General features: G+C 49.1%; 1 pseudogene; it reads left to right on the top strand.

The window, feature by feature from the left end:
• Window positions 1-12,444: 12,444 nt before the first annotated feature.
• LOC141420075 (U6 spliceosomal RNA) lies at window positions 12,445-12,557 on the top strand (annotated as a pseudogene).
• Window positions 12,558-13,096: the final 539 nt, after the last annotated feature.

The following is a 13,096-nucleotide window of genomic DNA, read 5'->3' as shown; positions in this document are numbered from 1 at the left end:
TGCTCCCTCCGTTTCTCGGCCTCCTCCATCCTCTGAGGCTCTGCAGAGGAGTCAGAGGTGGGTTGTTTTGACTTAAGTCAGCAAATGTCTCAGAGCTCCTGCAGTGTGGGGGACAAAAGGGGTCTGACTTGGTTCCTGATTATGAGGCTATATCACGTCAGTTGTATGGTTTCAGTGTGTCCCACAGAACTCATGTGTTGGCCCCAGTGTGGCAGTATTAGAAGGTGGGGCCTAGTGGGAGATGTCATGGGGACAGAACAGTCATGAGTGGGTTGATAGCATCTTATAGGAGTGAGTGTGTGAGTTCCCACTCTTGCGGGACTGTATTAGTTACCATGAGAGTGAGTTGCTACAAAGCAAGGCTTCTCCTTGTGTTCTTTCTCTTTGGCATGTGCCCACTTGCCCTTCTACTTTCTACCATGAATTGAAATAGCACAAAACCCTTGCCAATGCTTTTGAATTTCCCAGCCTCTAGAACCATGAGTCAAAATAAACCTCTTTTCTTTATAAACTATTCAGTCTCAGGTGTTCTGTTACAGCACCAGAAAACAAACTAAGACACCAGTAAAGTTATTACCAATAACAGCACTGATAAGACCAACACAGCTCTTTCCCCACTGCAGGCACTCTCTTAAGCACTGTACACAAATTAATCATTTCAAGAGCCCTATGATAGAGGCAGTAACTATAACTATCTTCATTTTATAGGTGAAGAAACTGAGTCTCTAAAAGGTTACTGGAATCTCCTTAAAAACTGGGAAGCATTAGAGTTGGAATTCTGCACCCAGGAAGGCTGACTCCAGAGCCTATGGTTCTAACTGCTACAATAAACCTGGCCAGACAACTTATCGGATGTTTAGAGGGGAGACAAGTGATCCCAATAGAAGGCTCTGGAAAGGCTTCATAGAGGAAGCAGCCCTTGGGATGGGCCTTGCAGGAAACTTGAAGGGTCAGAGACGTGAAGGACGAGGTGTGGGCGAGAGTGTAAGCAATGAGCAGGGACTACGACATCTTAAGTCCGTTTCTGAAAACAAAGGGTGCTCAGCATGGCCAGGACCGAAATAGCCACTTTGAAGGCAAGGCTGGAGAGGTGGTGTCCGCTGGACAGTCAGTGGAGAACCTGATCACAGCCTGGTCGCATGCTCGCTGAAGCTGTGGGGAGAGGTTATTGGTATTGCCAGGCAAGAGATGAATGAGGCTGTTCTGTGCTGGGGTGGTGGTCGTGAGGAGAGTGTGACAGTGTCAGGTCACGGCAGAGATCATGGACTGACACCACTCGGCTCCCAAATGGACACCAGGAATGAGGAGAGTGATGAGCTAAGTGAGAGAGCAGGGACACTGTGGAGGGGGGTACTTGGTAAGCGACACAGAGAGAGACTGAGGGGCCTGTGAGGCATCCAGCAGAGGTCCTTACTTTGAACAACTGAGCAGTGGGAGAGGTGCTGGGTAGCAAGAGCCTGGTCAGTTACTTAGGACTTGATCCTGCTGGCCGTGGAGAGTCCTTAAAGGGCTCTTGAGCAGCGGAGAGAGGTAATCCAATTCACATTTTAGGAAGGGCACTGGAGACCTGACCAGAGACACAGAGACACAGAGTTGAAAGACACTTGGTGGAAGAAAGGGAGGACTCCAAAGAGGTGAAGAGAGGTAAAGAAAAGTGAGTGAGAGGCAAAGAGAGCGAGAGGGAGAGAGAGAGAGAGAGAGAGTTAGTGATACAGCTGCCTACAAAGCAGGAGAAAGCCTGCCGGGAGGCAGGGAGAAGTGGGGCTGCTGGCAGTGAGGGGGAGGGGTTGGACTGCGGCCTGTGGCTTCCTCCCTGCTTGTTTGCTCCCCTGGGGGCCCTGGCCACAGGCCTTTGTTGGAGGACAGAAGAAATGCTTCCAAAGGCAGCACCTCCCTCCTGCCACAGGTTATAAATCTCCAGAGCCAGACACCGACACACACACCTGCCACAGGCTGGGCTCTGCAGCTGGGCCACTGGGGTAGGGGCCAGAACTTCCCAAAGTTGGGAGGATTTCCAGGCTCAGTTTCCAAAGGAATTCCCGGCTAGTGAAACACCAGAAAGGAGGGGAGAAGAAGCCCATCCATCCCTGAATGGGCCCAGCGTTTCAGGGAGTGGGAGGGCGAGGGCTCTGGGAAGAGAAATGGGGCCAGATGGAAGGAGGGGTCACGGAAGGGAGTGCGGCTGCCTGGGGAGCCAGGCAAGGAAGGAATATACAAGAATGGGGGCTGGGAATCTGAGATGAAAGCCTCTGGGAGCTGCCTCCTTCAGACCTGAGGCCTTTGGCGGGGACCTTCCTCAAGGCCAAGCCAGCCAGTCACAGGGATGCACTGGTGTCAGTGACACAGACTGAGTTGGTCTCAGAACTGGACCACCCCTGGCAAATATCTGTGTCCAGTCCCAACATGTGACCTCTGGGGAAGCAGGGGACTTCGGGGTGAGGGTGGGGGGGTGACTGCTCAGAGCTGCTCGGTGAGGCGGTGGCAGAGCTGGGACAACAACCCAGGCCTTGAACACCTGGGTCAAGGCTTTCTGGCACAAGTCTCTGCCTCCTGAAGAGAGGACATGCCAAGAGAGATGAAGATATCTTGAGATTCGCCTGTCACCACCTGGAGAGAAGTCTTTCTCTCTCTAATTTGCTGAAGACAGAGAGGACTGAGGGCTGACTACAGTCACAGTCATTGCCAGAGCAATTACTTTGGTGATCTTTGGAGAAATTGAACTTGGCAAACTTGGAGTGAGACAGAAAGCCAAGAGCTAATTCTGAGGAAGTAAAAAAAAAGTGGTGGGACCCACTTAGAGAAACTGGGGTGCCAAACTGGAAGATAGCAGGGTACTTGGCTGTAGGCTGAATGGTTGCTGGGAACGGCTGTTAGCTGGAGAAGAAAAGAGAGGGAGAAAGGGCAGGGAATAGGGGAAGGAGGGGGGGGGGGCAAGATGACTAGGAGCCTTAGGAAGAGAGACACTTATTCCAGGGCAGAGGCTGATGAGGGGGTAGCTGTAGGGAGCCACAGGAGGCCAGGTCTCCAGGGAGCATGGTCTGCTCTGAAGTCCAGAAATCTCCTAGAAATCCAGACAGAAAGGGTGGCTGCCTCAGAAGCCAGTACGGTGGGGGAGAGCTCCTAGATGAGCACACTTTGGTGACCATCTTTAGAGCAAAGGTTTCTGAGAAGAGAGAAGTTTGGACTTGGGCTGGATGGGCAGGTGGCAGACCGTGGAGACCCAGCCAAAGGTTAGCTGCCTTAGCCCCCTTTGGTGTGTGGACAGGAAATTGGCACACACATGCCACGTGTTCTCCCTCTTGGGTACATGTGCTTATAGGTATTGCAGCATACACTGTGGAAGGAAGACTCCACCCAGGCCTCTGGTATCTAAAACTGGAATGCCTCTAGGGCACTCTTAGGTAGGAGTTGAAGGCTTGACTTGAGCCAAACTACACAAGCCCCTGACCTGGCATCTGGGACGCCATTTCTACCTTTCAGGCCATACTGGAGGGGAGCGAGGGGAACTTCTTATTTGTTTCACCAGCAGTCCACAACCAACCTCCTCTGTTATCCTCCCACCACCGCCCCCACCACCCTGCCCCTTCCCCCATCCCCAGCCACCACCACCATGATCACTGCCCAGGAGACACTCTGGAACATTTTGTTAGCTCCTAGACCAAGCTCTGTGACTTAGCCTGCAGCCACTCTGCCATGGCCACCCATCTCCTTATGTGGTGCTTTCCTGTTTCACCCTGCATTTGGCTCTGGGCCTCAGCAGCAAGCCCACCTGGGCCTTTTCACTCTCTGGAGAGGTTTCCCTTAAATTTTCCAGTTTTTTTTTTTCTTTTGCAGCACCGGGGTTTGAACTCAGGGCCTCATGCTTGCTAGATAAGGGTTCTTACTGCTTGAGCCACTCTACCAGTCCTTTTGTGATTTTTTTTAAAATAGGGTTTCCGAATTATTTGCCTGAGGCTGGTTTTGAACCTCAATCCTCCCGATCTCTGCCTCCTAAGTAGCTAGGATTACAGGTGTGAGCCAGAGGGGCATCTAGTTCTTAAGCATTTTCTCCCATCTCTGCCAAAATCCCCTTTTGATACCCCAGTGCATACAATAGGCACTCAATGTCAGCTTGTTCACAGCAGATATCCAGCCTTGGAAGGCTCCAGAGAAAGTTTTCCTGAGGGGCAGGGGTTGGGCTTTTGCTTGGTCTTGGCCCACATGCAGGGCATCTGTGCTCAGGCCAAATCCAGAGGATGATTGCTGCACGGGGTGCGTGGGGGAGCACAGGGAGGGGACAAGCCACAGAACCACTTGCCATCTTTTGCTGAATGGTGGGAGAAAGACAGAACCTCCTCCAACTCTGATACTTTGTCTCCAGGCTGTCATCCCTAGCCCAAGGTCATATTCATAGTTAGAGGCTACCCCAAACCCAGCCAGTCATCTTGCTTTGAAGAAGCGTCTGCATTTTTGGAAGGGATAACAATGCAGCCTTTGTCTTTCTCCTCTTCTCATTCTCACTTTCCCTTTCTACTAGTTCTTTCTGTGGTCTTTTTTTTTTTTTTTTGGTCTTCCTCCAAAAAGGGGTGAAAATGGCCACCAAGCTAGGTCAAAGATCACTGGGACAGACTTATGCCTCTTGTGAGCTGGCTGCCCTACTGGGGCCCAGGAGCGAGGCAGAGACAATGGGCAGAGGGTTCCTCCTTCGTAGAGGAAGGGAAAAAACCTGGGCTTTTCTAAGTGCCCTGGGGTGAACCTGCCACAAGACGAGTAGAAGTAGATCCTCATCCATCTCCTGGATCCTGGGCCAGGGCAGACCCTGATGGACAGATGAACATCATGCTTGCTTTCAAGGATGCACATCACCCAGAAGCAGGAGGATGGATTCAGCAGCACTGCAGGTCACCTGTCAGACCCAGACTTGGACAGAGGGCTTTCAGCACCAACTTCGACAACAACTTGGGTTCCTCCGCAGGACTCTGAGTCAGGGAAGCTTCAGAGAAACAGAACTCCATCCCATTCTCTTACCTAAGCTTTTGGCCAAGTAGTTCTGGGCTTGAAAGGTCCTCAGAAGGTCATTTTATCCATCCCCCAGTCTCCAGACTGGAAGGAGGCTAACCAGCTAAGGAAGCCCTCCCCACACACTCGGGCACACTGTTCTCACTCAAGAAAGGCATGGCGAGGAGGAGGCCTGTGATCCAGTCACATGATTCAGGCACTGGGTGCCAAGGATGCTGGCAAGGTTGGGGCCCTCCAGGGCAGGTAAGAAGCCACATGGCATAGCCAGTGGGCAGCACGGCCTCTAGAGGCCGAGGCCCCTCTCCTGCAGAGGATTACCTCAGCCAAGGGCCTTTAAGGCTCCTTGGACTGGCGCTGCCTTTCTGGCAGAGGGCCTGCATCTCCATTTCTAAGCAGAACCCTGCCTGCCGCCTCAGGAGCAACCTGAGTCCCAGCCTGAGGCCTTCTGAGAGCAGCACAGTAAAGCAGCCCCAATCAGCTTTTGGCTGCCTCGCTTCCTGCAGGTGGAAAAATCATCCTATTTATCCCCAAATGGATTTGTCTACTCAAACAACAAACAGACGCATGGCGTTGTGGACGTATGTGCAAAAGACAGAGCCATAGACATACTTTCTCTTTCTCTCTCTCTCTCTTTCTCTTTCTCTCTCTCTCCCTCCTCTGTCTTTCTCTATTTCCCCTCCTGTCTGTCTCTCTCCATTTCTATGACTTTCTCTCTGCCTCCGTCCCTGTCTTTCTTGTCACCTCCCTCTCTCTCTTTCTACTTTTTCTCTCACCCTTTCCTAAGGCCCCCTCTTGCTTCCATTACAGCATTTATCAAAGCAGCCTGATCTCATGTTGTAAAAATATACAGCATGGAACAAAATCCACCTTAAACTCTCTTCTAAATATATTAAAATAATAGGAATTCTCATCTGCCTGATTGAATTTGCTGCTTCATATTAGAAGCATGCCAGGCCCTTCTGGCCCAGTCTGGGGCAGGGAGGGGCTGGGATTCCCTGCCTGACTCCACTGCTCTCTTGGCCAACAGCTCAGCTTCCTTGGGTGGGCGGGGCTGGGGTGAAGGAGTGGCAGCTGTGTTGAGGCCAAGAGACTTCGGGTGGCTACCTCAGCCTGCAGCCAGCGCAGTCCACTGAGCAAGTACAGACAAATGCTGTAGCTCCCCTGGCCTACATAGCAACCCATCTTAACCTGGAAGCTGTGCGTCTCTGCCCTGCTCCTGGATCCTTTCTGTGGTTACTCTCAGGTTTGCTCAATACCCACTTCCGTGGAGCCACGGGACCAGATGCTCGTCGAGGGCAGGAGCTGTATCTTGCTCTTTGTATCAGTGGGATCCAGAGCAGCCTAGTACAGAGTAAAAGCATGAGAAGCATTGGTTGAATGAGCAAATCTGTTCCTTCATTCATCCAACCAATATTTATTGAATAGTTAGCACTGATCTAAGCACTGGGAACACAGTGAAGACCAAACAAACATCAAACCTTGCCCTCATGCAGCTGTTATTTTAGTGAGTTAACAAACCGGCCCACTCATAGCCAGCGAGAGAGGGCAACCACTCCGCCCTCCAGCCTCCATCTCCCTAGTACAGCAAATGGTAGAACTTGCTGAACTTCAGACTGTTTTTCAGAGCTCCAGTGTCTGCCTCAGTATGACTTGCTCTGGACTTGGGTACAAGACTGCTGGCTCCTTGGGACAACACTGCAGGCAGAGAAGGGGCAAGGGTTTGGTATGAGACTTCTCATTTAGGATTGCAGCTGGGATCTTGGCCTGGAAGGTACTGAGGAGACTTCCTAGGGGCAAAGTTTGGTGTCAAAGGGCAGGGACTCAATTAACAGTGCCTCCTGAGGGTCTAAGAGGAAGTCCTACTGTTGCAGGACTCAGCTGCAGGTGGACCTAAGGTCTGGAAGCAGCAATGGCCATGTAAGGAAGGCCCCAAAGTGTAACGTGGAGGTACGGATTGGTTGGTACTAGCAGAAGCATGCTGGCAAATGTTTAATAACTGCTTACTGGGAACATGGTAATTTACCATTTACCATGGTAGAAGTACCCAAAAATTCGAGCTATGAACAAGATATCACTAAATGCAGGTTTGGAAAGAGTCGTGCACAGCGGCCTTGCCTTAGGCTGGAGGTCAGGATCAAGGGGTTCCATTCTTAGGTATGAGGCTGGCCAGTGGATGAAGGATGAGTGGTGACCGACGTTGCTTATGTCATAGGGCCTCTGTCAGAGCTTTCATGGAGATCTGGCTGATTTGGCATCTGTGGAGGGAGGAGGACATGAGTGGTGTGTGTGTCTGTGTGTGGTTGGGGGACATGAGTGGTGTGTGTCCATGTATGGCCAGAGGTGGTGGAGAGATGTTGCTGGGTTCGATCTTGAAAGTGACAACATACCTTTATGTGGTACTCTTCATGTGCGGGCCCTGTAAACCATTTTCATTTGACTTGAAAACCACTCTATGAAGTAAGTTACTATTATCCCCGCTTTACGGATGAAGAAAATGATGTACAAACAGAATAAGTAGCTGTCCCATGTCACGTGGCAGTCTGGCTCCAGTCTGCTCTCAACCACTGTGTTGTACAACCTTTAGCAGTCCTTCCCTAGTGGAATCTTCTCAAAGTAGACCTCTCGCCTAGGCTCATAGTACCCATAATACTCAGCTCTCTGGCCAGGCTTATAGCTCCTAAAATGCTTCCCCCACTATTTCTCTAGAACTTACGTGACAACTGGGTAGGTTAGTCATGGCCTCTCTGGGTCTGTGACCACCCACACCACAGCAGACTCAGACTTTTCTGTGGTTATGAGACCTGCGATGGTGTGTGTGCGTGTGCACGCGTGTGTGTTTTGAAGTAAAGGGTGGTCTTTTTGGAGAGGGAGGCAACTCTGTCTGGGAGGAGGAAGAGGAAGGGGAAGAAAAGGAGTAGAGCGACATCAGAGGTGGTGGGGTGACAGCTGCAGCCCTCTCCTTGCCCTGTGCTCCTCTCAGTGTCACTGTGACTTCCACACACACTCAGGGCAGTGGTGACCCACTGAAGTGTGAGCGTGGTGAGAGGATATGAGTGCCTGTGGCAGCTGATGGGATTGGCCGGCCACTCAGAGTGAGTGTGCACGCATGTGCACAGAGCTGCTTACACACTCAGAATCAAACGAGAGGCTGCAGCCACGCGTGATCAACGCATGCATGTGTGGGATGCGGCCTCCTGGAATTTCCCCGCACCTCTGGAAACCCCCGGCAGAGGCTTGGCAAGGGCTCCAGGGAAGCCCTCCGAGGGTGCCAAAGCACCGCATTGGCTCTCAGAGGGGCTTTCCTTTGAGCCAAGGTCACTATCCCTCTTTTAGCCTCTACAAGATGTACGTGCCCAGCTTCCGGCCCACGTCTGCAGAGTGGGGAGGTATTTCCTCTGAGCCTTACTCTACAAAAGGATGAGATCGACAACTAAGGAAGCACCTGGAGTGGCACCTGTCTCGGCTTGCCTTTGGCTGTCCTTGTTGTCTGTGGCCTCAGGAGCAACCCTAATGTCCCGGCTTTCTCCCAACTGTATAGTTTAGGGGAGGAAATAGCTCAGTGTGATATGGATTTTAATCCATACCTGTGTTAGAGCCTTGGGCTAGGTCCCTCACGTTGTCTTCTCACCAATAAGAATGACCTCTACACACAGACAGCTGTAAGCACTAAATGGGAAATGTGAAAAGTCTCAGCATGGCCTTTGTCCTCCTTCCTTCCTCTTTCCCCTTTCTTTGCAGTCAGACACTGAAAGCAAGCTCCTTCCAGGCCAAGAGTCTGGAGATCCAGCCACTCTTCCTCTCCCAGGGCAAGGAGGATGGAGAAGACTGCTTTAGTCCCCACTTGGGCCTTTGCTGAACTCTCCTGGAGCTACGTACCAACAGACGATTGACAGGTCCCAAACCCCATGCCTGAGCAACAGCCCTCCTCCTTCACATCCTCTACTCAGGTTGACCCAACATCTTTTGTCCACACTCCTGGATAACTATGGGCACAGAACCCCTCTTCTGACACTTCGTCATGCAGCTCTCATGTGAATGTGATTTTTTTTAAATAGAGCTAGGCATGGGTCAGGTGGCCGGCCAGGAGTCCTAGGGGTCCCTACAGCAACAGCTGAAGTAGCCAGTGCTACTTGAGACAGAGTGGTGGGAATGCAGGAGGGCAGGAGGTTCAAAGCTCGATGGAAAGAGCCCTGAACAGGTCCTGGCCTGGGGCCACCTCTGCCATTCAACATCTGTTCGATTGTGGGCCAGAAATTTAAACTTTTGGGCCTCCATTTCCCCATCTGCAACACGAAGGATCTGGACTGTGTGTCAGACTGCTGAGTTGTCAAGAGCATGACATGACATGATGTGCAGAGACTGTGCCACAGACCACAAACAGTACACAAAACTGAGGCAAAGCACTGGCGGAGTGGCTCAAGTAATGGAGCACCTGCCTAGCAAGCATGAGTCTCAGAGTTCAAATCCCAGTACCACCAAAAAAAGAAATGAGGCAAAGTGGGGAGCTTAGTACTGCTGAGCCCAGGACCCCCTCATGTGCTGGGCAGCAGTTCTACACATGAGCCCCCCTTGACCACTGGATTGGAGATACCTTGAGACTAGGGTCTGGATCTCCTGTTCATCTGTGTGTCCCCCCTATTTGTCTGGCACCAGGCTTGACCATGCTATTAACCAAATACACGATCTCATATGCATCCACACAGTCGCTTAATGGAGCAATTATAATTCTCAGCCTTCAATTATAAAGGCAGAAAGTGAGGCCCAGAGAGGTGAACAAATCTGCTCAAGATCACACAAGAAAGTAGCAGAGTGAGGACGCCATGTGACCAAATCCATTCTCATTCCATTGCACCCTCTGCCTTTCTTGCCCCTGTTACTCTCTGTGATGCTTCTCTGGTCTACTCTCCAGCTGGCTGGGAAGGCTATCTGGTCAAATGAATGGTCCAGAAGATGGAAATTGGAGACAGGGTGGGGACCAAAAGTTCAGGCCTCTCCTGGCTTTAGCTGGATTTAATCCATGACTTGAGCTGGATCCCAAGTGTTTGCTTGTTCACGGGTGACCCTGGATTTCCAAGCCTGCTGGTAGTGGATGGCACTACCTCTGATGAACATGTACAATGAGGGATTTTAGGGGTGACAGGATGTTGGAAAAGGGAACAATATGGGGAAGGGCAACTGCTGAGAATGTCAGAGAGAGTCACCTTGACCATACTTGGTTACTCATTGTATCCAAAGATTATTACTCTGATGAAGTTCTTCTCAGTGTCTATCTTAAATCCTTCTTGCTGCTATCTAAATCCACTTTTTAAATTTTGTTTCCTCTGAGTTTTCATACAAACAACTTCTCACTATCAGCCTCAGCTGAGAAGTACGGCCAGGCACGGTGATACATGTCTGTAATCCCAGCTATTCAGAAGGAAGAGATTAGAAGGACCATAGTTTGAAGTCAGCACAGGCAAAAAGTTAGCAATACCTCACTTCAATCAATAAAGCCAGGTGTGGTAAGGTGCAGCTGTAATTCCAGCTACGTGGAAGGCTATAGGTAGGAGGGTCAGTCTGAGTCCAGCCCCAGGCAAAAATACAGGATCACATTCAAAAACTAAATGAAGCAAAAAAAAAAAAAAAAAAAGAGGCTTGGGGGTGTGGCTCAAGTGGCAGAGCACCTGCCTAACAAGTGCAAGTACAAACCACAGTACTGTCAAAAAAGGAAAAAGAAAGAGTGATGAGAACTTGCCACCATACCTTCCCAAGGAAATCAATAACAGTGACTCAAATACAAATGTCCTGGAGTCAGCTTTTGGATCCATCATTCACTGTGTAACTTCAGACGATCTCATCAATTCTGTGCTCCAGTTTCCTCAAGTAAAGTAGGTGCTATTAATCATCTACTTCGGTGCTTGGCAAACAGTTGGTGCTCAGTAAACAGAACTGTAGGATAACATTTGACATCATGTGCACCGATGCACACCCCACACAAACTAGTTCCTTTGCCTTCAGGTTGCCCAGGGTGGGGTTTTGGGCACTGTTTGCCCCTGTGAAGTTCACACACTACTTTAGCCAGGATGCCTAAGCAGCATCTCCTTCCAACTTTCCCTTGTCACAGTCTTTCCTAGTGGCTGTCCAGCTTCCAGGGCTCAGCTAGCTCAGCCCCTCTCCCAGCAATACAGACACCACATCTTCTCTTTCTAAGCAAGCTCCTGGGATACCTTTCTAGCCAGGTTCCCGGGACAGCCACACACCCAGCCACACACCGAGGCCTCCAGGGTTCAGAAGTCATGTCAATCCAGCCAGCCTGGTATTTACATTTGCATTTCCAAAGTCCAATTTACATTAGAATTTTTCCTGCCTTGTCAGGCTAGGAGACACATATTTGGGGAAGGCCTTTTGGCCAACTACGAGGATTGGCAATCCTATCACTATGGGCTTCATTTCCATAGCACTGCAGCTTTTTCTGGGTTTCTTAGAGTGACCACATGGCCTCGTCCTTTCTTTTTGTTCTTGTTCACTCCTGAGGTAGGAAGATTATCTGGGTCACTCTAATCTTCAGGGCTCAACTCACTTAGCAGCCCTTGCTTGGTATTGTGAAGTGGCATTCCTGACTCAAGCCAAATGGAATAAGAAGAATGTAAATTGTGTATGTCAATTTAGTAAAAATTAAAAATAATACATCATTGGTTTGCTTCCATCCACTATCTAAAGCATTTGGGGTATGCTTCTAGGCTCGCATGTTTGCTGCCCCTGGGGGCACAAACTGGGGGCCTGTGTAGCTAGTGGAAACCTGATCCACAGGCTGCAAAGCCTTTGCACCCAGCAGCAGCTTCTACACACAAAGAAGAGAAGCTTGGAAGGTGAAAGCAGCACAACTGACCCTTGACCAGCCTCACCCTCAACCCACATACAGCACCAACCATACACTAGGAATTAGAAGAGACTCCAGTTAGTTTTTCTCTAAGAAATGCTGGGGATCAGGCCTGGGGCTTGGAACATGCAGGCAAAACTTTTGCTACTGAACTACTCCAGGTCCAGTGGTGGAAACTACACTGCAACCTTTCCACTACACAGGAACACTTTAACTGAAAAAATACAGGTGACTAAAACTTCCAACCAATAACTTGGTCTGAGAAGTGCAAATACCTATGCAGAAACACCAGAAATATAAAGAAAAAGGCAATATGACTCCATGACAGTAATGGACACCAACGATAGTGAAGTGGATGAAACCCCAAAGAACTCAAAATAATGATCATAAGAATGACAAATGAAATTAACAAGGACATTATAAATACGTGAATGAATTAAAAGAGAATACAAATAAACAACTGAATGAAATGAGAAAGACAATACAGGATCTGAAAGTGGAATTCAATAAAGATATAGACGTCCTGAAAATAAATCAAAATTCTGGAAATGTAAAGCTCAATAACTCAATTAAAAAAACTAAGTCGAGTGTTCACTTTGGCAACACATATACTAAAAAGAAAATTGGAATGGCACAGAGAAGATTAGCATGGCCCCTGCACAACGATGACATGCAAATTCTTGAAGCATTCCATAAAAAAAAAAAACTAAGTTGAAGGCCTTCAACTGGATCAAGTTGAAGACAGAATATCAGTGCTTGATGACAAGGTGAATGTATTAGAACATTCAGTTAAAGACAAAGAAAAAAATGAAGAAGAACAGAACATGCAAGACCTCTGGGACACCATTAAAACATCAAACTCATGAATCATAGGCACAGAAGAAGAAGAGTGCAAGCTAAAGGCATTGAACACATATTCAATAAAATACTAGCAGAAAAATTCTCAAATCGTGAGACAGAGATGGTCACCCAGGTAAAGTAGGGTTTTAGAACTCCAAAAAGACAAGAACAGAAAAGAATCCCCAGAATATATTATAGTTAACCTATTAAATATACAGAACAAGGAAAGAATATTGAAAGCTGCAAGAGAGAAGCACCAAGTCACCAATAAAGGAAAACCTATCAGAATAGGAGGAGGTTTCTTAACAGAAATTCTAAAAGCAAAGAGGGCATGAAATGATGTATTTCAAGCCCTGAAAGAAAATAATTGCCAATATACCCAGAAAAATTATCCTTCAT

This window comes from Castor canadensis, chromosome X (genome assembly GCF_047511655.1).
Source record: "Castor canadensis chromosome X, mCasCan1.hap1v2, whole genome shotgun sequence".
Taxonomy (NCBI): Eukaryota; Metazoa; Chordata; class Mammalia; order Rodentia; family Castoridae; genus Castor; species Castor canadensis.
Note: the sequence above shows the minus strand (reverse complement) of the source record. Positions and strands in the feature narration are given on the sequence as shown.